At 36.7% G+C, this 24243-nt stretch overlaps 1 long non-coding RNA gene across 1 annotated transcript in view; it reads right to left on the bottom strand.

The window, feature by feature from the left end:
• The window catches only part of LOC128115244 (uncharacterized), a 56765-nt gene extending 34644 nt beyond the window's left edge, over nucleotides 1-22121 (bottom strand). The window contains exon 1 of the long non-coding RNA XR_008220040.1: nucleotides 22064-22121. This is a non-coding gene — a long non-coding RNA (uncharacterized LOC128115244). The remainder of the gene's footprint in view (nucleotides 1-22063) is intronic.
• Nucleotides 22122-24243: the final 2122 nt, after the last annotated feature.

The following is a 24243-nucleotide window of genomic DNA, read 5'->3' as shown; positions in this document are numbered from 1 at the left end:
TCATGAGGCTATGAAACATTCTTGAAACATCTGTCCCTGTACTTATACTGGAACAAGATATTCAAAACAAAGCAAAATTAAAAAGGTCAACAAGATTCAGTGGGCTAGAGGAATTGTCCACAGTTGACATTACAAGGCTCTTCCCACTGTACACTCAGACAATTATGTGGCATACAACTGCCCTACACAAAGACATATTGATGAGCAAAGTGTGGAGTGGAAAGATGATGAAAGTATGAGGTGTTAGGACCTCCCTCTCTTAGAAGTTAGCTCATGTAGAGCCACTATAATGTCATATGACCAAGGAACAACAGAATGCCAGGATTAGACAAATAAACAAATTCTATAAGAATATAAATGTGAACATTGATTGTAATAACTGCAGCTTTAGCCTGAGGGTTTTTCCTGGGCATTCTGACCACTAAGAGTTAATAATACACTGTTTGGATCATGGCAAAATGCCCAGGGTGGTTGAAGATTTTGTTTTGGTCTAATGTCCTTGAAGCAACCAAAACAACCAGCCTGAGTACAGGCTGTCATATGCCTCTAGATTCTCAAAAATTGGGTTATGGGGTTAATGAGTAAGAATGATAACTCTGTTTATTAGTGATGTCAAAATTTGAGGGAAAATGATTGGAAATGATAACTCTGTTCTGTCATAGTTTATTAATGATGACTAAAAGATGAGCAAAAGAAAGTGAAACACATGTCCAAAAACAAAAATGATATGATCTATGTTTTGGGACATCATGAATGTATCCCTGCTAACTAAATTCTGTATAAATAAAGAAACACTCTGGCTGCTAGTCAGTCAGGCTGCAAGATTCTCCCGACCACCATGGCCTGGCTCACTTCCTTCTCCCGCCGACTCCTTACACCCTCTGCAGGACCCATCCACCACCGGGGAATGGCTCCTGGCACTTTCCCTCTTGAACCATAAGCCCAAACAAACTCTTTTTTTTCTGTAAGGTGCCTTGGTTATGGTGTTTTGTCACAGCAACAGAAAAGAAACTAATGTGAACATACAAATAAATTACTTGGAATTCTGCATTATATTGTCCATTTGAAGACTCAACTTCTTGAGTCTTTGGCCTTTATCAACTCTTTCAAAATGCTCTTCTGTTTCTTTCAATTCCTCTATCATTGTAAGTTGTTTAGCTCTTACTTTCTTAATGTACAAGATACTCTATAATCTGATTATACATGTTCTGTCTCAGCATACATATGTACATACATAAAGTATGCATGAATGCATCATCTATGGATCTGTGCATATATTTTTTATCATTTTAATATATTTCTATTTATTCTTTGAGAATTTCATACACTCATACAAAGTATTTTAATGATATTCATTGCTACCTCTCTTCTTCCATCTCCAGGTCCACCCCCCAATTTTGTACTCTCTTATTGTTTTTATAACCACTGAGTTCAATAAAAAAAGCCTTTTGAATTTAATATGTATATGCTTTTGATGCATCTATTATTAAAATAATAATGATGTTATTTGTGTAAATTGAGTATAACTTATATTTTAAAATATTATGGAAATATTTCTATTGAAATGTAAGGGAAACTTGAAAATGCAGGTGAGTATCATTTCTGTTTACACAATAAAGTGAAATGAACAGATTTCTAGAATAAGGAAGTTGTATTTTCTTTTATTCTCTAGTTTCTTTTTGTTTTAAACAGAGCCACATATACCCCAGGCTGTCTAGACATTTCATTTGTACTCCATACAGCTGAGGACCACTGATCTTCCTTCTCTGCTGTAGTCTTACAGAGGAAATATTTTTAGATTATGAAAACATATACACATAGTTACTAATCTTTTCAAATGGAAATTATTCCTTTGTTTTAATTGTTTTGAAGCACAAAGATAATTTCATTAGAGTTTCAAAGGAAGACTGCAGAGCAGGCAAGCTATAAAATCTCAGAATGGGAGAGAGAAGGAAAAGCCATGTCACTTAAGATCAAGCAGAAGCAGCTACATGTCAGGGAGGGGAGCTGTAAAGAAAGAATAAGAGATCCCCCAATGTCAGGGTAGGGAGGTTAACATAGTAAGGAAAGCATACTTAGAAAATAGATAGAAGGAAGTAATGGAAAAGTTAGGATTTTCTTAGTAATTCACAAATGCAGGAGACTTATGACTATCTATGGCTGTGCTACACAGGCTCTTGCCTTATTTTAATTTTAAGATATTATATTCTTGCATTGCTAAGTATCCCTGGCTCCTCTACAAACAAGGCTAACTGAAAGCTCAAAGTTTTATTTCACTATTTACTGGTTTGTTGGCTTGCCAAAGACATTTGTAGCACAAAAGGGACAGACATGCTCACTACTTAGCCCCACTGGTCTCATCATTCACTTTTAACTAAAGAATAAATTGTAAAGTATGGGTTGATAGCCCTGATTATCAGTTCATTTATATTTATTATCATAATTATTGCCATCATGTAATAATGTGACTAAAATAAATATACATAATAAAGTTTAAACTTTGAAAACATATGTGTTATGCTAAATAAGAGTTCATATTCAACAAACCATCAAACTGTATAAAGTGGGGGAGTTTCGGCACCAGATGTATGAAGTGAGTACATGACCGCTCTCAAGGTATGATTAAGGAGAAGGTTTTTATTGTGGATATGAGGGAGACTACAAACAGAGACATCTGCAAGAGTGCAGAGCAGGAGAGAAAGTAGTAGACTAAACATGGCCAGTAGATGGAACTGAGTCGTGAGAGGAGAGAGGGAGAGAGGAAGAAAAGAGAGCAGAGTGGAGAAGACTAAGAGAAAGGACCAAGAGCCAAGAGAGCCATGAGAAAGGGGACAAAGAGACCAAGTACCAAGAGGGCACATGGCTGAAATGGCAGGTGTATATAGGAAAGAGAAGCTGGGGGAAGAGAAGCCCATGAGCTGGAAACTTTTAGGATAGGAGTGGGGTAAGAAGAGCTGAGAGAAACCACAGGTGCTGAGTGAACCTGGAAGCCAGCAGACATTTTAGTATGCTGATAGGCACCACAATTAATCATTTGTCCTGAGTTTCTTTTGGATGTGAAAGATACATAAGAGAGAATAAATGAACACAAAATATTTGAAACAAAATGAAAAAATAATTACAAGACTTTTTTCATACCTTTCAAAAACAATCATAACTATAAATAGTTTTATTTTGAAGTTAAAATACATAAACTGACAGACTAAATTAAAGAAAAAACATAATGCTTCTCATATTATTTTTGTACTTGCATAAAATTACATATAAATATATATGTACCTATATTTATTTTTTAATTTTTAAAATTAAAATGGAACATATTATTTCCCCTTTCTTTACTCCCACCAACACTATATATTTTAATGAAGTTACCCAACTTGGGGTGATAATGCTCCACCATAGAAAGCCATAGATCAACAAAACCACAGTGCCAATCATGCGAAACATCCCTTTGAGCTGTTAGTCAGGAGAGTCAAAAGGAAACCCAGAAAAACATAGGCTGTTCCCATTATTCTTGATTGCTTCCTAGACTTTTAAGTAAAGATCTTATGGCTGAAGACGCCACACATTTACACATTTCAGACATGGAACTTGGGGAAATTGAGTTGGAAATGATCTGGGAGTCTCATCTCTTAGGATAAGCTCTCAGAGTACCCAAAGGTTCTATGCAAGCTTCTAAGGGAGAAAAGGGATCAGTAATCCCACTGAACTCTAAAGCCAATGAATTATAACATTGGCCAGCATGGCAAGATATCTCTGCTGGTGAAATAGTGGCATTTATATCTTAGAAGCAACCGATAGCTGTCTAATTGGGCTAAAGCCTGCTCAATAGGAATGAATTCCCACCTGGTATTGTAAACTTAGCCCATGACCTGTGACTGGTAAAGCAATAAATCTTAGAAGAGAAGCCACTACTTCCACTTCACTAAACTAGTATAATTAGTATAAGTTTTCATTGCATTCTAAATATATATTATCCTTATATTCACAAACAGGTATAGCTCTCACCTCCCACCAAAGGAATTTCTTTCTGCATCAGAATACCATTACAGGAAGTCACAACTGCTCAAAATGCAGAGAACAATTGACTGTGGGGTGCCTAGTTCCATATGATACAGCTAAAATATAACAGTGGTACCTAAGGGTCAAGAAGCATAGCACAAGAGGTAGAGGGATGATTATTAAAGCCAGAGAATCAGAACAGAGCATTTGCTTAGAGATAGTGTTTTCTGTAACATTATAGGAAAGCTGTACCCAGATAATCTCAATAATATTGTTGCCAAAATAAGACCCTCCTAATAACAACAACCAGCTGACCGGAATAGAGTTACATACAATTAATGGTTGCTCAGACAAGCAGGATCAGTCTTCTCCAGAGACAAGTCCCTTGAAAAGCTAGTCAGTCCTAAAAGGTCTGCTCTAAACATATATGAGCAACAGCAAATGATCTCAGTAATTTGTGTTTATAAACATATAAATGTATATTATCATTTAAGAATGGGGGGCTATGAATTTGAGAATGAGTGAAAGGGACACAAGAGGAACTTGAGGGAGGAGAACATATATGCTCATGTGATATAATTTTTAAAGAATGGAGAAGTAAGTCTACTCCAACCACTTTGGGGCATATACCCAAAGGATTCTCTTTCTTACTGCAGAAATATTTGTTCATTCATGTTCACTGATATTCTATTCACAGTATCCCCCAAATGGAAATGGCCTAGATGTCCATCAACTGATAAATGGATAATAAAAATGGATAATCATATAATGAAATTTTTATTTAGCTGTTAAGAAAAATGAAATTCACAGATAAATGGATAGAATTGGAAATAATAATTCTAAATTTAGTAACTCAGAAAGACATGTTCTCTCTTGTATGTGGATGTTAGCTTTGAAATTTCAGATATGTATATTTAATGGAATACCCTTAGAAGTCAGGAAACCAGGTAGAGGACATGGAAGTTGGGCTTTCAAAGGAGTGGAGGATGGAAGGAATAAAGGAGGATAGAAGGAGGAATGTATAATAATAGAGGAAAAGGTTTAAATGGAATGGGAGCTGGGAGAGCAGATCAGAGAAAGCCATATGAGAGGGGAATAACCAAAACTAGTGACCTTTGAAAAATCTGAATGGAAACCTACTACTATAAAAGATCCCTAATATTTGTACATACACACATATTTTAAAAGTATTTTGGGATAACTGTAACCATGTAGCCAAGAAAATGAGACTTATATGCTAAAAACTTTAAAACATTGGAGACAGAAATTGAAGACGCCACCAGAAAATGGAAAGTTCTCCCATGATCATGCACAACTATGACTAATATTGTGAAAATGGCTATCATATTGAAAGCTATCTCCTGATACAATGTAATCTCCATCAAAATTCCAACACAATTCTTTTTCTTCATTTTATTTTTTAAATAATTTTTTAAAATTTATTTTACATACTGTGGGGGACCCGCCCCTACCTTTTTTCCCCAGGGTACTCTTGAGAAGAAAGGGATAAGAGATTTAGATAGAAATATAGAAGGGAGAGACAGATAGAAACACAGGATATCCTCGGGAGGGCCTGGATCCTAATCCGCCAGCCCCTTCTGTCTCTTCTAAAGGGCTTTTTAAAGGAATGCCAAGGGGGTGGAGCGAAAGACTGCTCCTCAGCACAGCCAAGGCAGCTCTGCTGGGTAAAGTAAGCTAAGATCTCACTAGGAAACCTCAGTGGGTTCTCACAACACACCAATCACAGTTTCCTCTCCCTCCTCACCTCCTATTCCCTCCAACACAATTTTTAATGGAAATGTAAAAAAAAAAAACAAAGCTGTAGTAATATACACAACATGGCATGGCATTGGCATAAAAGCATACATGGCGATCAATGGAATAGAATTAAAGAGCCAGACATAATGCCAAACACCTATGGACACTTGAGTTTTGACAAGGAAGCAAGCAAACAAAAACAAACAAACAACAAAAAAAACCTAGAAAAAAAAAAAGAGAGCAACATCAACAACTGACATGGATAGTGGAATGTAGAATATTGAAAATAGATCCATATCTATCACCCTGAACAAAACTCAATTCCAAAAGGATCAAGGATCTCAACATAAGACCACAATCCTGAAGCCAAGTTGTGGTGGTACACACCTCTAATCCCAGCACTTGGGAGGTAGAGGCAGGTGGATCTCTGTGAGTTCGAGACCAGCATGGTCTATAGCGTGAGTTCCAGGACAGTCAATTACACAGAGAAAACTTGCGTCAAAAAACAACAACAAAAAAAAAGGACCTGAACCCTTGTGGTTATATTTTAATTGTGCTGAAGTGCTGAAATGTGATTTTATTTATATGTTAATAAATAAAGTTTGCCTGGAGATCAGAGGTCATTAGCAAGCCAGGAATAGAAGTCAGGTGGTGGTAGCCCATGCCCTTAATCCGATCACAAGGCAGGTAGAGTTTCTGTGTGGTCAAGGACACAGCCAAGCGTGGTGACCCTTGAGTCTTTAATCCCAGCACCAACCATAGAGACCAGGAGGTCTGTATAGACAGGCAGTGATGAAGAAGTCATGTGGCTGGGCTTAGAGCCAATGAAAAGGCAGAGCAGGAAAGCAATGAAACACAAGACACACAGGAAGAAGGTCTCTCTCTCTCAGAAGGGCGACAGCAAGTGGTAAGCTAAAGGTAATCATGGCTCTTGCTCTGATCTCTTGGGCTTTAACTTTGTATTTGGCTCGGTGTTTCTTAGTTACTAAGACTGTTTAGAATTCCGTCTGACTGTCCCTGACTGTGATAGAGAAAACAGGAAATGGGTAACTCATTGGCACAGGACACTGATGGCATAGGCAATAAAACCAAACATTAGAAAATGGAACCTCAAGAAACTAAAATCCTTCAGTAAAGCAAAGAACACCATCACTTGAGCAAATAGGAGGCCTACAAAATGGATAAAATCTTTATCATAAATCTGGCAGATGGTTTGTATCTAGAACATATAAAGTACTAAAAACTGAATATCAAGAAAAAAATGACCTAAATAAAAAATACAATATAGACCGGGAGGTTGTGGTGCATTCCTTTAATCACAGCATTCAAGTTCCAGGATAGCCAGTTACACATAGAAACTGTATCTTGAAAAACCAACCAACCAAACAAACAAACAAAACCAAAAACTAAAATCATAATCAAACCAACTATATAGAACTTATTGTTGGAGGTGTTTGCTATTTTTTTGGGGGGGCCACCACCCAGCTTCCAAATACATCACACATGGAAGCTTATACTTAATTATGAATGCCTGGCCTTGGTTTTTTTTTCAATAGGAGTAATTTTTTTATTTTTATTTTATAATTTAATTTAATTTTACATATCAGCCACAGATTCCCCTGTCCTCCCCCCAACACCTTCCCCCCCAGCCCACCCCCCATTCCCATCTCCTCTAGGGCAAAGACTCCCCTGGGGATTGAGTTCAACCTGGTAGATTCAGTCCAGGCAGGTCCAGTCCCCTCCTCCCAGGCTGAGCCAAGTGTCCCTGCATAAGCCCCAGGTTCCAAACAGCCAGCTCATGCACTGAGGACAGGTCCCAGTCCTACTGCCTGGGTGCCTCCCAAACAGATCAAGCTAATCAACTGTCTCACTTATCCAGAGGGCCTGATCCAGTTGGGGCAGCTTTTGTTAATTTAACCCGTCTATCTTTTGCCTCTGGGCTTTTCCCATTCTCTTACTTCTGAAAATCTTACTCGTACTCTGAAGCTTGCTGTGTAGCTGGGTGGCTAGCCCCTGGAGTCTTCCTCCTTCTCTGGCTCCTAGATCTTAGATGTCTCCTCCCAGTTTTCTCCTTCTATATATACTCTCTGCTCGCCAGCTCTCCTATCCTTCCTCCTGTCTTGCTATTGGCCAGTTCTTTAATAGATTATCAGGTGTTTTACACAGGCACAGTAACACAGCTTCACAGAGTTGAACAAATGCAACATAAACAAAAGTAACACACCTTAAAATAATATTCACCAACAGAACTAAATAGAGTTCTCAAAAAATGAAATACAAATGTCTGAGAATCACTTTAATTAATTAATTAATTAATTTAATTTTGAGACAGGCTCTATGTTGTCCTAGCTGTCCTGGGGCTCACTATGTAGACCAGGCTGGCCTCAAACTCACAGAGATCCTCCTGCCTCTGCCTCATGAATAATATCCCATTGTGTGATATGACACAATGGGATATTATTCAGCTGTTAAGAATATAAAATTTGCAGGTAAATGGGTGGAACTAGAAACAACCGCCATGAGTGAGGTAACTGAGAACATACTTTCCCTTCTATGTGGATGCCAGTTTTTAAACTTTAGATATGCTAATTCAGAATATATACAGAGGTTAGGTAGTGAGTAAGTGATGGGAGGAGGGGATCTTTCAAAGAAAAGGAAGTATAGGGTTATAAAGAGATAAAGGGGAAGCTAGAATAGGAGGATTAAATGGAAGGGAAAAGGGAAACAGGGAAAAGGAGGGAAGGTGGGGAAGGATAATAAACAGAAAAGAGCATTTGAAAAGCCAGATGAAAACTACTACCATAGAAGCTTCCTAAAATATATATGTATCTGAAAGGAATTTAAAGGGAGTCACCTTGTAACAGGGGCGGCAATGTCCCAGCTAGGCATTTTATGCCACCAAGTGCCAAAAGTGGGTTGCATCTTGTTAAGTCATTGTATACCCTACTCCCAAACATCACAGGCTATTGCCAATGCTATGGTTACTTTCCATAACCTGATGATAAGATCCTGATGCTGAAGATACAACTTAATTTTGCCATTAAACAAGAAATTAAGCTGGTGCCCATCTAGAAGCTTCACCCATATTGATTAGCATTTATTGTGCTGGAAGATACTTTGCACCCTACCAGAGGAGGAACATAATCATCAACATCATCCAGCTTCCACCAGCTCAAATACTAAGAATGTGATCAGATAGCACCTGAGGTCTATAGAAAAACTTCTCCCATCTTGCTGTAACTGCCTCTTTGTTGTAGCCATCAATGTATTTTAAACTTGCCTTGAGTGTTAACTTTCTTTGTTCTGCTAAACTATAAAACTTCAGAAAATTGCTTCTGTGTTGGAACATAGAATTTAACTTTTAATTTAATTTTTAATCTAAATCTGGGTTCCTGGGCCACGGTCACTCAAATTTGTCTCTAGAATAAACTCTCCCTTGGCCCATTAAAATAACTTAATATTTAAAAAGATAAATAGAAATAGAAAAATAGAAAAATAAATCAAATCATAGATATTTAGAATATATCAAAAAATATTATCCTAAATATTCTTTTAAATCTTGAATTTTAAAAGTATAAGTATCTTTGTTGTAGAATATTATTTTAAGATGTGTTACGTTTTTATGCTGTGGGACATTTACTTTAATGATGCAAAAATGTGTTGCATTCTTTTATGTTGCAATTGTTTAACTCTGTGAAGCTGTGTTATGTTGCCTGTCTGAAACACCTGATGGTCTAATAAAGAGCTGAATGGCCCATAGTGAGGCAGGAGAGAGGATAGGCAGGGCTGGCAGGCAGAGAGAATAAATAGAAGGAGAAATCTGGAAGGAAAAGAAGAAGGAAGAGCAAGAGGGATCAAGGAGGAGGACACCAGGAGCCAGCCACTATAGTAAGTAAGAGTGAAAGTAAGATATACAAAAGTAAGAAAAGGAAAAAGCCCAGAGGCAAAAGATAGATGGGATAATTTATAAAAAGCTTGCAAGAAATAAGCCAAGCTAAGGCCAGGTATTTATAATTAAGAATAAGCCTACATGTGTGATTTATTTTGGAGCTGGGTGGTGAGCCATCCAAAAGAGAAAAAACAAATAATAACATATCTTCATAGATATTTTAAATATTGGTATCATATTTCAATAGGAACTCTCCTTAAGCAAAGTGAACAAGTAAATAATACAAGGAAAACATATGAATTTTAAAACAATAAGATCATACCACACACTCAGTATTTTTCACAATAATTCAGAATTTTGGTGACATCTTTAAAGTCTTTTAAAATATGACTTAAGTGGGGAAAATAAGTCAACTTAATCAATTTCCTTCAGATGCAATGAAAAGATACGTTAAAATGGATAGCACACAGTAGGGTCTACAAGACTTCTTAAATAATACAGCTTATGGCCACTGTTCTTGGTTCTCTTCCGGAATTTGAAGTTAAAATCACTATTGCTGAAGATACCACACTTCAGACAAAGAATTCAGTGGAATCAATTTGGAAATTCCCTGGAAACTGCCTTCTCAGGCACTAGCTACCATAATATCCAAAGGTGCTGTGCAAGCTGCAGTTAGAGAAACAATCAATAGTCCTACCTAAATGGAAAGCCTAAAAATGATAACAATGATAAAGAGAGTAAGGTATCCCAAATGGATGATAGTTTCACTTCTATCTTGGGATTTAACCAACAGCTTTCTAATTTGACTTACAGCCTGCCCAATAGGAAGGAATTCCTGTATGGTACCTAATTAACCTAGAAAACTACCTGTGACTAAAGGGGTCATAAATCTCAGAGGAGAACCTACTACTTCCATTTTCTTAAACCTATATAATTTCTAACAATACTCTATATAGATATGCAGCTCCTCCCTCCCCAACCACAAAATTTTTAGCTTCAGAATTAACTTCAGTTCAGATATTTGGAAATAGACCAAGAAACTGAAGCAAAATATGATAGAAAGAATAATAGAATTGATAAATCTGGCTCTATCATATATGAATGTTAAATGAGAGATAGAAGACTGCTTCTAGTAGAAAAATAACTCAGGTTTCAGATAACAGCTAGTTTAGGAATGGCATAGTTGATGTTCTGATGACAGGCAGAGAATTTAATATGTTATGTTAACTGACCAATATTAATCATATCTACATATATGAAATTGTATAACAGTTAAATTATATATAGCCAATGTGTAATTGGGAGACCAGAGTAAGTGGGGTATCCATCACATTAAACTGTGGTGATATTTTATCTGTGCTCTAATAACTAAAGCTTGCCTGGAGATCAGAGGAGAAAGCCAGCCATTATAAGCAAACACAAAAGTCATGCAATGTTAGCACATGCCTTTGATCCTATCACTTGGGAGGCCAGGATCTGTCTGGATCTAGTTCAAGGCCACACTGGGAACAGAGCCAGGTGTGCTGGCACATTCCTTAAATTCCAACACTAGTTAACCATGGAGGCGTGGAGGTCTGTACAGACAGACAGGAAGTGGCAGAGCTGGGAAGGAAGAGGAAGCGATGTAGCTGGACAGAGAGAGAAAATCAGATGGCAGAACAGCAAGGTTTCTAGGGTTGAGTAGACAGGAAGTAGCTCTCTTTTGGAAGCTCCAGAGTTGGTGAGGTGAAGTTAGCATGTGGCTTTTCCTATTCCTCTGATCTCTCTCAGGTTTTTACCCCTATATCTGGCTCTGTGTTTTCTATTAATAAGGCCATTTAGCAATTCAGCTACATTAAACATTATCATTTCTTTGTGTAAGAAAAATCAAAATGTTCTCTTCCAGATTCTTTGAAATAGTCAATTAATTGTTATCAACCATAGCTCTAACATTTTACAGCACATATCCTACTCACCTATTCACCATCCTCTCCTCTTTTCTCCAGCTCTACTTTCTTCTGAGCTAATCACATTTTTTTTTCTCCAGTTCTTTGAAATCAAGGTTTTCGTTTCCATGTGTATGGGAACATATGATCTTGATTTCTTTGTGAATCCTTTGCCAAGGTGTCAATATCCATATTCCTTTCCTTAAACCTCTACCACATTGAGAAAGTTCATGAGCCATGACTTTTAATGTTTGTCTAAGTACTTTAACTTTCCCAAGGAGTCAAAAATTATGTCTCTTTTCAAAGATTATGTTCATCCACTTCCAGAAAAACCTGTTGGAATTTCATGTGATAAGAGAATAAAGTGGGATTCCTTATTCCGAAATAAATATTTTCCTACAACACCTAAGCTTGTCTGGACACTCAGAAGGCTGGAGTATCGAGTGTCTCCATTTCCAAACCCCACTGTCTAAATGGAGTTCTAGTTCATTCTGCAGAAAACTCAAGTCACTAGAAGACCCCTGCTGCATGCTTAATAGTGAATAATCTAGCATGTGTTTCATTGACTCATTCCCAAAGATTTTATATATTCAAGACACGTTAAAGGAAAGTGTATCATTTTGTGTGTGTGTGTGTGTGTGTGTGCGTGTGCGCGTGCGTGTGCGTGTACGTGTGTGTGTGTGTGTGTGTGTGTGTGTGTGTGTGTGTGTGTGTGTGTGTGTTGGTTCACATTTAAAGATCTTTTGAAAGAAGATAGAGCATCTTTACTGTCAGGTCTGAAGGAAACTCCACTCCCTGAAATTCTACCAAAGAAGACACTGTCAGAAGGGACAAATGGCTGTCTGTGGTGCATACCAAAGCACATGCTGGCCTCCAGGTTCCCTCAGTATCTCAAGAAACTAGCTCTTCTCTCCTTCTCCCTTACTCTAAACTTCCAGCTTAGAAGCTTCCCTTCGCCCAGCTTCTCATTCTTCTTATAACTCTGCTATTTCAACTGTGCACTCTGTCTTCCTCTTTTACCCTCTCTCGGTCTCCTTTGCTGCACTCTCTTTGTCTTCATCTCTCGCTGCCCCCACCATTGCCAAGTCCAGTCTGCCTGCCATGTTCAGTCTACTGCTTTCTCCCTCCGCTCTCGACTCTTCCAGATGGCACTGGCTCTTCTCTCCTTCCTATCTACGATGAAAACCTTCCCCTCAACCATACATTGATGCAGTCCTGTCCTCAGTTTATTCATTTACAACAGGAAATCTTCATCTAATTTTCACCACCCTCAGAACATTCTGTGTTATCTTCCAACAAAATCCGTGGTTTTATCCTATAAAGCCATGTCAGGTTCATAGCCTTTTTCACATAGTGAAACCTCACATTCACTACATTTCTCTGGCGTTTTACTGAATCGACATTTAAAGTATATGAGTTAGTTTTTGTCTGAGATTTTGAAGATATTTTTCTATCTTTATTATGAAATTAAAGACTTCACATACAAGAGCTTTTTTAGTATAGATATCTCCAGCACTACAGGTGTTATCACTAGATGTCTGGTGAGCCATCACTGTGCCTCTTATGTTAATATAACTTCCCAGGGCTCAGAAGTCAACATTCTGGAATATTTATTATTGAATTCAATTTCTAAAAGTCACATTAACTCTTCCACTGTTTCTCTGTGTATTATTCCCATGGAAAAAAATAAGTTTGAACTTTCTTCTTTTAAGTCTTAAATCCTGTAAGAAAAATTGCCTTTCTCATACCCTAACACATTTTTCTATCCTTTACATATTAGTGGCTTAATAACAGAATGTCTTCACCTATCCCTAAGTTTTCCACAGCTACCAGTAAACCATTATTTTCTAAGGGGAATCTTAGTCTAGTAGTTAAGATTGTGTGCTAGGGCCAGACTTCCTGAGTTCAAAGTTTGATTCCAAAACTATTTGGCTTGTTTTAATCTTCAGTTTCCTTATACTTACACCATGAGAAAATAATAGCTATACCTACATCATAGGATTGCTGTGACTTGGAAATAAAATTAGCCATATAAATATTATAGACACAATGTCCAGTAAAATATTAGCTCAAGAATTTATCTGCAATGTATTCACTTTAAATATGGAAGTTGATGGAGCATCCTACTTTCTGTTTTTGAAGTCTCTGTTTCTTTGAGAAAGATTTTTTTATGGCTTGTTTTTTTATTTGTAATTATAACATCAGTACTTAGAATGCAATCATCAATTTTCCACTTTCAGTTTTATGGAGCTATTAATTAGAACTTAACAAAAATACTTCAAAGATAAAGAGGTATGATACATATAAAGTGCTTTGCATCACAATAAACAATAAATGCTATTCCTTTACTTTTGTTTTGGATTATGAATTTTGCTTTATTCTGTCTTATAAATGACAAGTAATACAGATGTTGATAAGATGGAGTAAATATTGTTTATTTGATTGTTGCTTGAGTCATAGTGAATTTCTATTACTTGAGTCATTCATGTGAATTTCCTCATCTCATAAAAATATTGATGCTTTCTTCAGGCTTAGATTCACATATGTGTTGAGTTCCTTAAAGACAAAAGCAGCCTGGATGACAGTGGCATCAGAAAGGTGATGAGTTGCTTATTTGCCTGTATATATTTCAAGTGTTCTTTATCAAAATATATTTATTAATGCTTATTATGTGCTGTGTGCTTCAATGTGTATGGAGGTGTGTGAAGCTCTTTGTTCCCTTAATTCCCTGCACTGTTGAGAAGCTCCTCATTTTTGTGTTTGTTTCTTTTTTATTTTATATACAGGAGCATCACTAAATATAATCAAATAATCTCGTGTCTTCCGTCAAAATTAGTAGAACCACTAAATGATGAATCACATTCTATATTCCAGATTTATCAGGCAGGTATGTAGTGTTTCAATGTGAAACAATGACTTATAGGTACACTTATGTAGCACAAACTGTTAGAAGGTTTTATTAATAAAAACAAACCCATAGCCAGATATTGGGGTGAATGCTGAAAGATCAGAGAGACAGAACAAGCCACAGCTTCCTCACCTCACCAATTCCTCTGCTGATCCTGTTTCCTCAGACTGGAAGCCTCTCAATCCTCATCCAGAATGAATCTCAGCTGAACTGTTGCTCAGAAGTCTAAAAGCTTATCCAACTCTAGTTCCTGGTCCCCACGCCTTATATACCTTTCTGTTTTCTGCCATCACTTCCTGGAATTGAAGGCTCACTTCCTGGGATTAAAGGTGTGAGTCACCATGCCTGGCTGTTTCCAGTGTGGCTTTAAACTCACAGAAATCCAGATGGATCTCTGCCTCCAGAAGGCTAGGATTAAAGGTGTGAGTGCCACCATTTTCTGACCTCTATGTCTGTCTAGTGGCTGTTCTGTTCTCTGATCCCAGATAAGTTTATTAGCGTACACAATATTTTGGGGAACACAATATCACCACACACTTATCCCTTGCTTTTATGGTGATAAAAGCCCAATAAAGATTATCAATTGATGTAAGCCTGCCTTCCAGTGACGTAGTTGAGATATTACTGTTAATTCAGCTAATTTTAGTTCCAACTCTTTTTGAGCTGTCCTCCTCTTTTACAGACCTCTAGTGAACCTTTTCTTCAGAACTAATCACATTGGCATCTGGACAAATACAGACTGATTTAATTAATGTGTCTTTTAGTGGCTCTGTCAAGTGGATTGAGTAGATATTTTTGTTTGTTTCTCTTAACCTCAGCAAGTAAATTTGATCTTCAGAATTATTATAGCTGACAAGTTAGTAGTCATTAATTCATCAATTTTCCAAAACAAAATCTATTTACTTATTTCATTTGTATGAGTGTCTGCATGTATCTCAGTGTATCAAGTATATGCAATGACCTTGGAAGACAGAAGAGGGTTTTGAATCCCCTGGAACTGAAGATACAGATGTTGTTAGCCACCATGTGGGTGAAAGGAAATAGAATGCAGGTCCTCTGCAAGAGCAGCAAGTGCTCTTAATCACCGAGCTCTTCAGCCTACTATAAAATTTTTCTTAACTCAAATTTTTTTGAAAATTCAGATCCTATGTCTTCTTACATCAATATTCTTTAAATTTTTGGACTTCTGATTTCAAAATTATTTAGTAGTCCTATTATTTTAGAAGAGTGTAGCTGAACTTTTCTCCGGTCCTGCCCAGCCCCATGGACCCTGCAGCCACTTGTAAAATAGTCACCCAGAAGCTTATATTAATTAAAACTTCTCATCCATTAGCTCAGGTCTACCACTGACTAGCTCTTACATTTAAACTCAGCCCATTTTTGTTAATCTATATGTTGTCACATGTTCCATAGCTTTACCTGTGTGCCATTACATGCTGCTTCCTGGATGGCAGGCTGGAGTCTGCCCTGACTCAGCCTTTCACTTCCTAGAATTCTCCTTGTCTGTTTATCCTGCCTATACTTCCTGCCTGGCTACTAGCCAATCAGCGTTTTATTTATCATCCAATCAGAGCAGCACATTCACAGCATACAGAACATCCCACAGCAGCAGAGAAAGTCTCAACTGAGAATGCTGCATAAGCAGTCCTCTACTCAAAAGACAACTGCCTGAAGAGTGGTTGTTTTTGCAGACTCAGCCACTCAAAGATATCAAAATGTCCACAACAGTGATTCAGGGGGCAAGGGTCCATGTTTAGCTGACTGAAGAACTTGGCAGAGTCATCCATGTCATATTGGTTTCGTGGACATGAAAGACTGAAGGGCTCATAGAGTTTCCTACCACATAATGCTGCTAAGGCTAATCAGCCTATGACAGGGTAGGAGTATCTCAGGCAAGGAGGTCCTGAGCAACCACAGCTTGAAGCTGTGAAGATGAAGATTAAGTGGCAGTGGAGATCCTGGGATGTTGAGGGACCACCTTAACTAAACAAGGCATAATCAATGACCTTGGGACCTGGACTGAATAAAAAGTAGACAGTAAGCTGAATACTAGCTTTCATTGCTTTGTTTCTTGACAGTTGATGCAACATGAGCAGCTGACTCAAGCTTTTGCCTTCTTGATTCTTCCACCATAAATGACTACTCTTTCAAACTGGGAGCCAGTATCAATTTTTTCTTCCTTAATTGCTTTTACCAGCTACTTTGTCACAACAACAATCAACTAATACATATAGTTTGCCAAATTTAATGAAAATATAATTAAAATACGTGTAACCACTTTTCTAATGATTGCCGACATGTTTTCTATCTTCTATTTCTTTTTGACTCTGCTTTTTTTAGTTGAGTTCAGGTATAGCAAAGTTGACAATGAGGATTATCCACCGCATATACCAAAGCATGGGATATCTGGATCATATTATAGTCCTATTTTTATTTTTCTTAAGAACCTTCTTATCTTTTCTATAGTTGCTATCTTAATTTACATTCCCACCAATAGTTTTGAAGATTCTTTTATCTTTACTTCCTTACCATCATTTTTAAATAATAGCTACTCTACAATTAATGTGTGTCTGTGTGTTGAGATGCAATCTCACTGTATTTTTATTTGAATTTATCAGATGGGTAAATATAGTAAATATTTACTCACACATCGACTGAGCATTTGGTTTTCTTATTTTGTGAAGTGTATATTCGGATCACTTATCCAAGTAAAAATTGGATTGTTTGGTTTTTGTAGTTGTTTTTTTTTGACTCATTTAGGTATTGTGGACATGAACTTTTTATCAGACGATTAGCTGGCAAGTATTTTCTCCCATTCTTTAGGTTGTCTTTTCATTCTTCTTTTTGTTTACTTTGTTTTAAATAAGCTTTTGGTTTGACATTATCTAATTTCTCAATTTATCTTTCATTTCTTATAGTTTTGGAGTCCAAAGAAAGAATTATCTTGGATAATATATTAAAATATTTCCCATATGTTTTCCTTTAGTTGTTTCAGAGTTTCAAATCTTATATCAAATATTTGCTCACAGTTGAGTGAGCTTTTATATAGGGTGAAGTTGTCTAAATTCAGTCTTCTACATGGGTGTACATGTTGTGGAATATTAGGTAAAGATGTGTTACATTCATTTATTCTGTGGAATATTTGTTTAATGATGCAATGATGTTTTGCATTCATTTATGTTGTATTTCTTTAACTCTGGGAAGCTGTATTATTTTGCCTGCCTAAAACATATGATTGGTCTAATAAAGAGCTGAATGGCAAATAGCTAGGCAGGAGATAGGATAGGCGGGGCTGGCATGAAGAGAGAATAAATAAAAGTAGAAGAGAAGAGGGAGGAGTGAGAAGAGGAGAAGGAGAGGAGGACACCAGGGAACAGCCACCCAGTCACACAGCTAAACACAGAATAAGAAGGAAAGAAAAGATATATAGAAATAAAGAAAGGTAAAAGCCTAGAAGCAAAAGGTAGACGGGATAATTTTAAGTTAACAGAAGCTAGATAGAAACAAGCCAAGCTAAGGCCAGATATTCATAAGTAAAAAAAGTCTCCATGTATTTATTTGGGAGCTGGGTGACGGACCTCAAAAGAGTAAAGAAAACCGACTACATGTACCCATTTTGTTCCTAGAAATATTTTTGAAAAATAAAGAAATATTTTTGAAGAGGATATCTTTTCTTAAAGTTAGACAGAATCTCCTTTAATGAGAAATGGTGGGTTAAATATATACATGGATTTGATTGAGTCATTTTGTTCTATCAGTTTGTCTGTATGTCTGTTTTTATACCAATATCATACTATGTTTGTCCTTTGAATCTGAAACATTATTGAAGGCTATTATTTTATGAAATATAATGTTATCTGTTTATTAAATAGAACTTATTGGTTTTATATTTGTATACATACTTCCCATTTATTTCTTAGATCCTTGATCTGTTGAATTCTCCAGAAGAAAGTATTTACAGTTACAGTGAAATATTTTCAATTCAAACAAAAGTTCTTATACCTTAATAGGAACACATGACTCTTTAGATTTTAAAGTTACATACAACACGTTTGTATCTATTCTATATTATTTAATATTTTATTGACTTTTCTGTCTTTGTTACCAGCTTGATAACGTTTCTGTTTATTTCTGGCATAAAAGAAGTTCTACTTCACAAAGCACACTAATCATCTCCTGTAAGTTTAGAGAATACATGTATACGATGAACACAAAATTAAAAATCTAAACTTACGTGCTAAAATTTAGACGTAAACCATAGAAAACTGAATGTACAGCTTTCAAAACCATGAAGATAAGAATAGAAACTATATCATCAAATATACCAGAAACTATAAATTCTACTGAAAAAGGGAAATTATGAAATTTTCAGATAAATGGATGGAGAGGGAAATAATAACTCTGAGTGGGGTAACCCAGACCAAGAAAGGCAGACATTGCATGTTCTTTATTCTATGTGGGTATTAGTCTAAATCTTTAGATATGTGTATTTAAATTGAAATACACATAGGTCAGGAAACTATTAAGAAGCAATGGGTAGGGAGGACTTTCAAGGTAGGGGAGACAGAATGTAGGTGGTAAAATTTATAAAGGAGGAATGGGGGGATATGTATGCATACACACACATATATACATATAATTTATATATATCCATCTATCTACATCTATATCTATAATTATATATGCATATGTATGTATATAGAGAGAAAGGGTTTAAATACAATTACTCTAAAACAAGGGGGCATTGGTCCTCCTAGACACTATATAATATCAAATAAAACATCTAGTGCTATGAATGGGACATATCTATTAGAGTTGTTGCTAATTAGGAGTCCATAAACTCCAAAACATTACAAATTATTCCCATTGCTCTTGATTGCCCTCCAGAATTTTATGATAAAGACTCTATTGCTGGAGAATTCACATACTTGATTGAAAGAACATAGAGAATCAAGCTGTTACTAATCTGGAAGCTTCATGCTAGCTTTCATAGTGTAGGAAGGTGTAGTGTGCTACCAGAGGAGAAAAGTAAGCATCAATCATGCCTAGCTCTGAACGCTGTAAATAGTAATGACTACCATGGCAAAATGTGCCCTTTGATGCAATAGTAGCACAAATGTCAGGAGAGTAACCAATCACTTTCTGATTGGATTTAAGTCCCTCCCACAAAATAAAACCAACACTCAGAACCAGTATTAGGTCAAGAAGCTATGGCTAGACCAGTCATAGGCCCTAGTGGAGAAACTGCCACTATTATTTTGCTAAATGGACAGAGTGTTGTTAAATTGAATCCTAATGACATCATTATATGCACAAGTCAATACATTTCTCAACCTATATTCAAAAATCTTCTTTTCACATTAGATTGTGATCAGTACAGAAACCCACAACTGGCCAAGGTACAATGAATAAGAGGCTGAAGAGTTCTCAGCCCTAAAGAGAACTTATAGAACACAACTTCCCCTGGCCAACCTTCGGGGATCATTGTAGAAGAGTGGGTAGAAAAAGTATAAGATCCAGAGACAATGATGATTGTAAGGAAAGATTATCTTCAGAACATGGCAGGGAAGCTGCGCATATAAACAGACAGTGGTAGCAACCACATGTACAAAAACTGTGTAAGCCAAATCAGACAAAATTCTAGCATGGAGAGATTTGGGCACACCATCCCATTCCTGGCCATGGAACTACAGACAGTTGTTAGCTGCTGAGAAATGAAGATATAGTTTTCTATGAGTGTAGCCCCTGTAAAATCAACCATGCTCCAGTGAAAAACCACACAGTCAGGAATATTCAGATAGCTGAAAGTGATCTTGATGGGCTAAACAAAGGGTACAAATTTGGGTGTGTAGTGAATGGGAGTGAAACTGGCAAAAGTTGTAGAGGGGGTGAATATGATCAAAACATTTTATATGAAACTCTCAATAGCTAATTTAAAAAGTTGTCTTAATAATCCTGTATCTCAACTTAAGAATATGATGTTGTAAATTAAGCCATCATCCTATGTATTTCCACTATAAATGAGTTCCCTTACAAGAGTTAAGTTAAATAACTACAGTAATCCAGCAATGTACTTTAGAGATTATTTCTCATAATATATTAACCATGAATGATTGTGGAGACTACAACTTTACTGCTAGCACTCGTATCCACAAATCATTAAGTAATAAAATATTGTGTCTTCATTGGGATCAAGAACCAATCACACCACTATTATTCAAACTCAGACATCAGTTAATCACTATGTATGTATTCATGAGTTCATGCAGTGTCAGAAGGAGGGAGCTATGTTGAATACTTCTTACTCCATGCTAAACTCTTCTAACATTTTTACAAGAGATAAAAAAAAATCACTGCATTTAAAACCAAATGAAAATGGAGCCACAAACAATATATCTATGTATTGTCAACCTGAAGGAGACTTTAAAACAAGAGGTAAATTAATACAAATGAAGAAAGTGATTGTTAAAAAAATTAAAGACAGCCCAGAAAAAAATAATGTTGGCAAAAAAGTCACATAAATACAACTCTTGCCAATATTTCATGACATAGAAATCAAATTTACAAAATTTTGGAAGCTGACTCACACATGAAAATGAACATGACATTTTACCAAGACACAGAAACTGTGTGCCTTCCAATATTGGTCATGTGACTCGAAAGAAAACACTGTTCAGAGTATTCACAATACAAATTTACAAATAAATGTGTTTATTTCTCAATATATTAAAAACAAAATTAAAATGAAATAATATTTCCATTGTGCTATTCATTTCTGACAGAAAATAATTTTGATGCTTTGACAAAATTATATAAAGTCACAATCACATTTGTTTTGATTTTTTAAGTACTTTTATAGTTTCAGCTCACATGGTCACTTTTATTAGCCTGCTATGATACAAAGTAAAGAAGTCCTTTTCTTTTTTTGCTTTTTAGATGTCTTTAGAAATCACTTTTCAATAAAATAGTTACTCCATTGCAGTGCATAATTTTCAAGTATTTTCATTCATGGTCTTGCTTAATTTCCTCAATGACTGAGATACAATGGCTTTGAAGACAGTATTGTGCTATTTATCCTAGAGATAAGCAAGTTGATTTGGGCCCTAAAATAAATAACAAGTAAGTGTGAAGCCTGGGTTGAAATGCAGTTTTATATGAATCTAAATTTTGTGTGTGTCATTCTGTGATAACAATTCTAGAAAACAGAACTCTGTCTCCTAAATCTAGGCAATTTTTAATAATACATAGTATCTTTTAACATTATTAGAATCTAGTTACTCAAAGTTAATTCACGTTTAAAATTGGAGAATAGACATTACAATTCTCTAAAGTTAACATTTTTTTAAATATTAAAAATAAATCTGTCAGTGTGCATTACAAAGTCCCCAATAGACAAACTGTAAGCACTCTGAGAGACATGATAAGAGGAACAGGGGTGGTCCTTGCTTTTTTATTAGAGGACTGAACAAAACAGATACGCAAGTGTAAATTTATAGACTTCAGAATTTCTTTTGTAAGCATTCAGTGATAGAAACAGCAAACAAAGAACGGTTCATAAAAATTACTCCAAGCTTAACTTACAACTCCAGGAGCAGCAGCAGCAGGGATGTGGCAGTGAGCATTGTGTGCACAATGGCAGCAGCCTTGTTTCTTGCTTGTTAATGTTAGTTCTTAGGAAGTAGCTGGGTGGGGATTGTTGGCAATACCATCTATAAAACTAATTGCTTACATTCAGCTAATCAAAAGGAGACTCACCTCTGAAGACTAAAATATGTTTAGGAAGTGTCAGGAAAACAGTCTTTGAAATGGGATTTCCGTCAGTTCAGTTTTAGAATCACATTGGAAAATTCTCAAGAGCTGCCTTTCTTCTGGTTCCTGTCAAAATATCAACAATAGAGGAGTAAACAGTCCTGTAAAGTTATTCAGAAGAACATTGTAGAATCTCTGAAATGACTGTGAAATTTTTCCATGGTATAAATGATTCTTAAACAAAATATAGTAAGCAGCACTACAAAAACTCCAAATAAAATCCTATATGTTCTCTCTGCAATAAATTTATAGCCCCAAAATGGAAGTATGGAACATTTTAGGAAGAACTAGGAAATTTTGGCCTATGTGAAGAATCATTGCCAATCTAAATACATTTTTGAATAAAGAATTTAATCTCTAGAATCACCAGTCTAATTAAATACTAAATCAAATCTAGAGATTTTGATAAAAGTTTTGTAAGTTGCTAAAATGTTAAATATAGAGTTATCATATGACCTAACAATTCCATTCTTAGAAATTTACCTAAAAGTTGAAAATACATATGCATGTGATTGTTTATAGTGGTATTACTGATAGTAGCTAGAAATGGAAAGAGCCTATTGTGACTATTAAACTGAAGAATGGGTCAATAAAACATGGTATCATCTTATAATGGAATTTTATTCAATAATAAAACTAGAAATGAATTCATAATCACCTGTTATAGTATAAATGAACCTTAAAGACATTGTGCTTTATTAACTATGGATGGTAATGTAATCTGTAATCCCAACAATTTGAAATCTGACATAGGAAGATTGTGAATTCATGTTCAAACTACAATAAATAGTAAGTTGCATTCAAGATGAACCACATAATGTGATACATGGTCTAAAACAAATGCTAAGTAAAAGGAGGCAGTTATAAAGGACTATTGTACCATCTACTTGAAATGACTACAACTTGTGAATTCATACAAATAAAATACCTTAGTGGTTGTTGGATCTGGTGTGTTGGCAGAGAAATATGACTTATTTTGAAGTGAAAAGTATTGTAATAGATGTGATTAATGTGTGAATTATCCATATGTAAAAATATCACAATGAATCCCAATATACAATTCAAATATATTGAAAATCAAAACAAAAATAAAAATAAAATTTTGAAAAGTGCTCTAAAATTAAATAATGATGAGGTTTCACAATTACAAAAATACTAAAAACCACAAAATTGTATACTTCTCACTTATGATTTAATTTCTACCAATTTTTGTCCCACTAGTTAAAAAAGTGATAAACCGATCTTGCTCCGGACTTCCCTTTTGGAAAACTGAGGCCGGCCCCCAGCTCCCATCTTGCTCCGGACTTCCCTTTTGGAAAACTGGTGAGTGCCCTTCCTTGCCCCGGACCCCATCCCTGGGCACCAGCCACTCCAGGGAAGACCTGCCCAACTTGGCCCCAGGTTCTGGCCACCGGGCAGGTTCCCTGCTAGCCCCACCGGGAAGGATCCCCTTCTCCAAGACCCCTGGCAGGCCCTGCAGTCTCCACGCCCTGCCCCCACGCCCATCCGCCTGAGCCCCAAGCCTCTTCCTGAGACTTAGAGGCCGGCCCCCAGCTCCCATCTTGCTCCGGACTTCCCTTTTGGAAAACTGGTGAGTACCCTTCCTTGCCCCAGACCCCATCCCTGGGCACCAGCCACTCCAGGGAAGACCTGCCCAACTTGGCCCCAGGTTCTGGCCACCTGGCAGGTTCCCTGCTAGCCCCACCGGGAAGGATCCCCTTCTCCAAGACCCCTGGCAGGCCCTGCAGTCTCCACGCCCTGCCCCCACTCCCATCCCCCTGAGCCTCAAGCCTCTTCCTGAGACTTAGAGGCTGGCCCCCAGCTCCCATCTTGCTCCGGACTTCCCTTTTGGAAAACTGGTGAGTACCCTTCCTTGCCCCGGACCCCATCCCTGGGCACCAGCCACTCCAGGGAAGACCTGCCCAACTTGACCCCAGGTTCTGGCCACCAGG

The sequence above is a fragment of the Peromyscus californicus genome, unplaced genomic scaffold (assembly GCF_007827085.1).
Source record: "Peromyscus californicus insignis strain IS unplaced genomic scaffold, ASM782708v3 Scaffold_10__1_contigs__length_136768540, whole genome shotgun sequence".
Lineage (NCBI taxonomy): Eukaryota > Metazoa > Chordata > Mammalia > Rodentia > Cricetidae > Peromyscus > Peromyscus californicus.
Note: the sequence above shows the minus strand (reverse complement) of the source record. Positions and strands in the feature narration are given on the sequence as shown.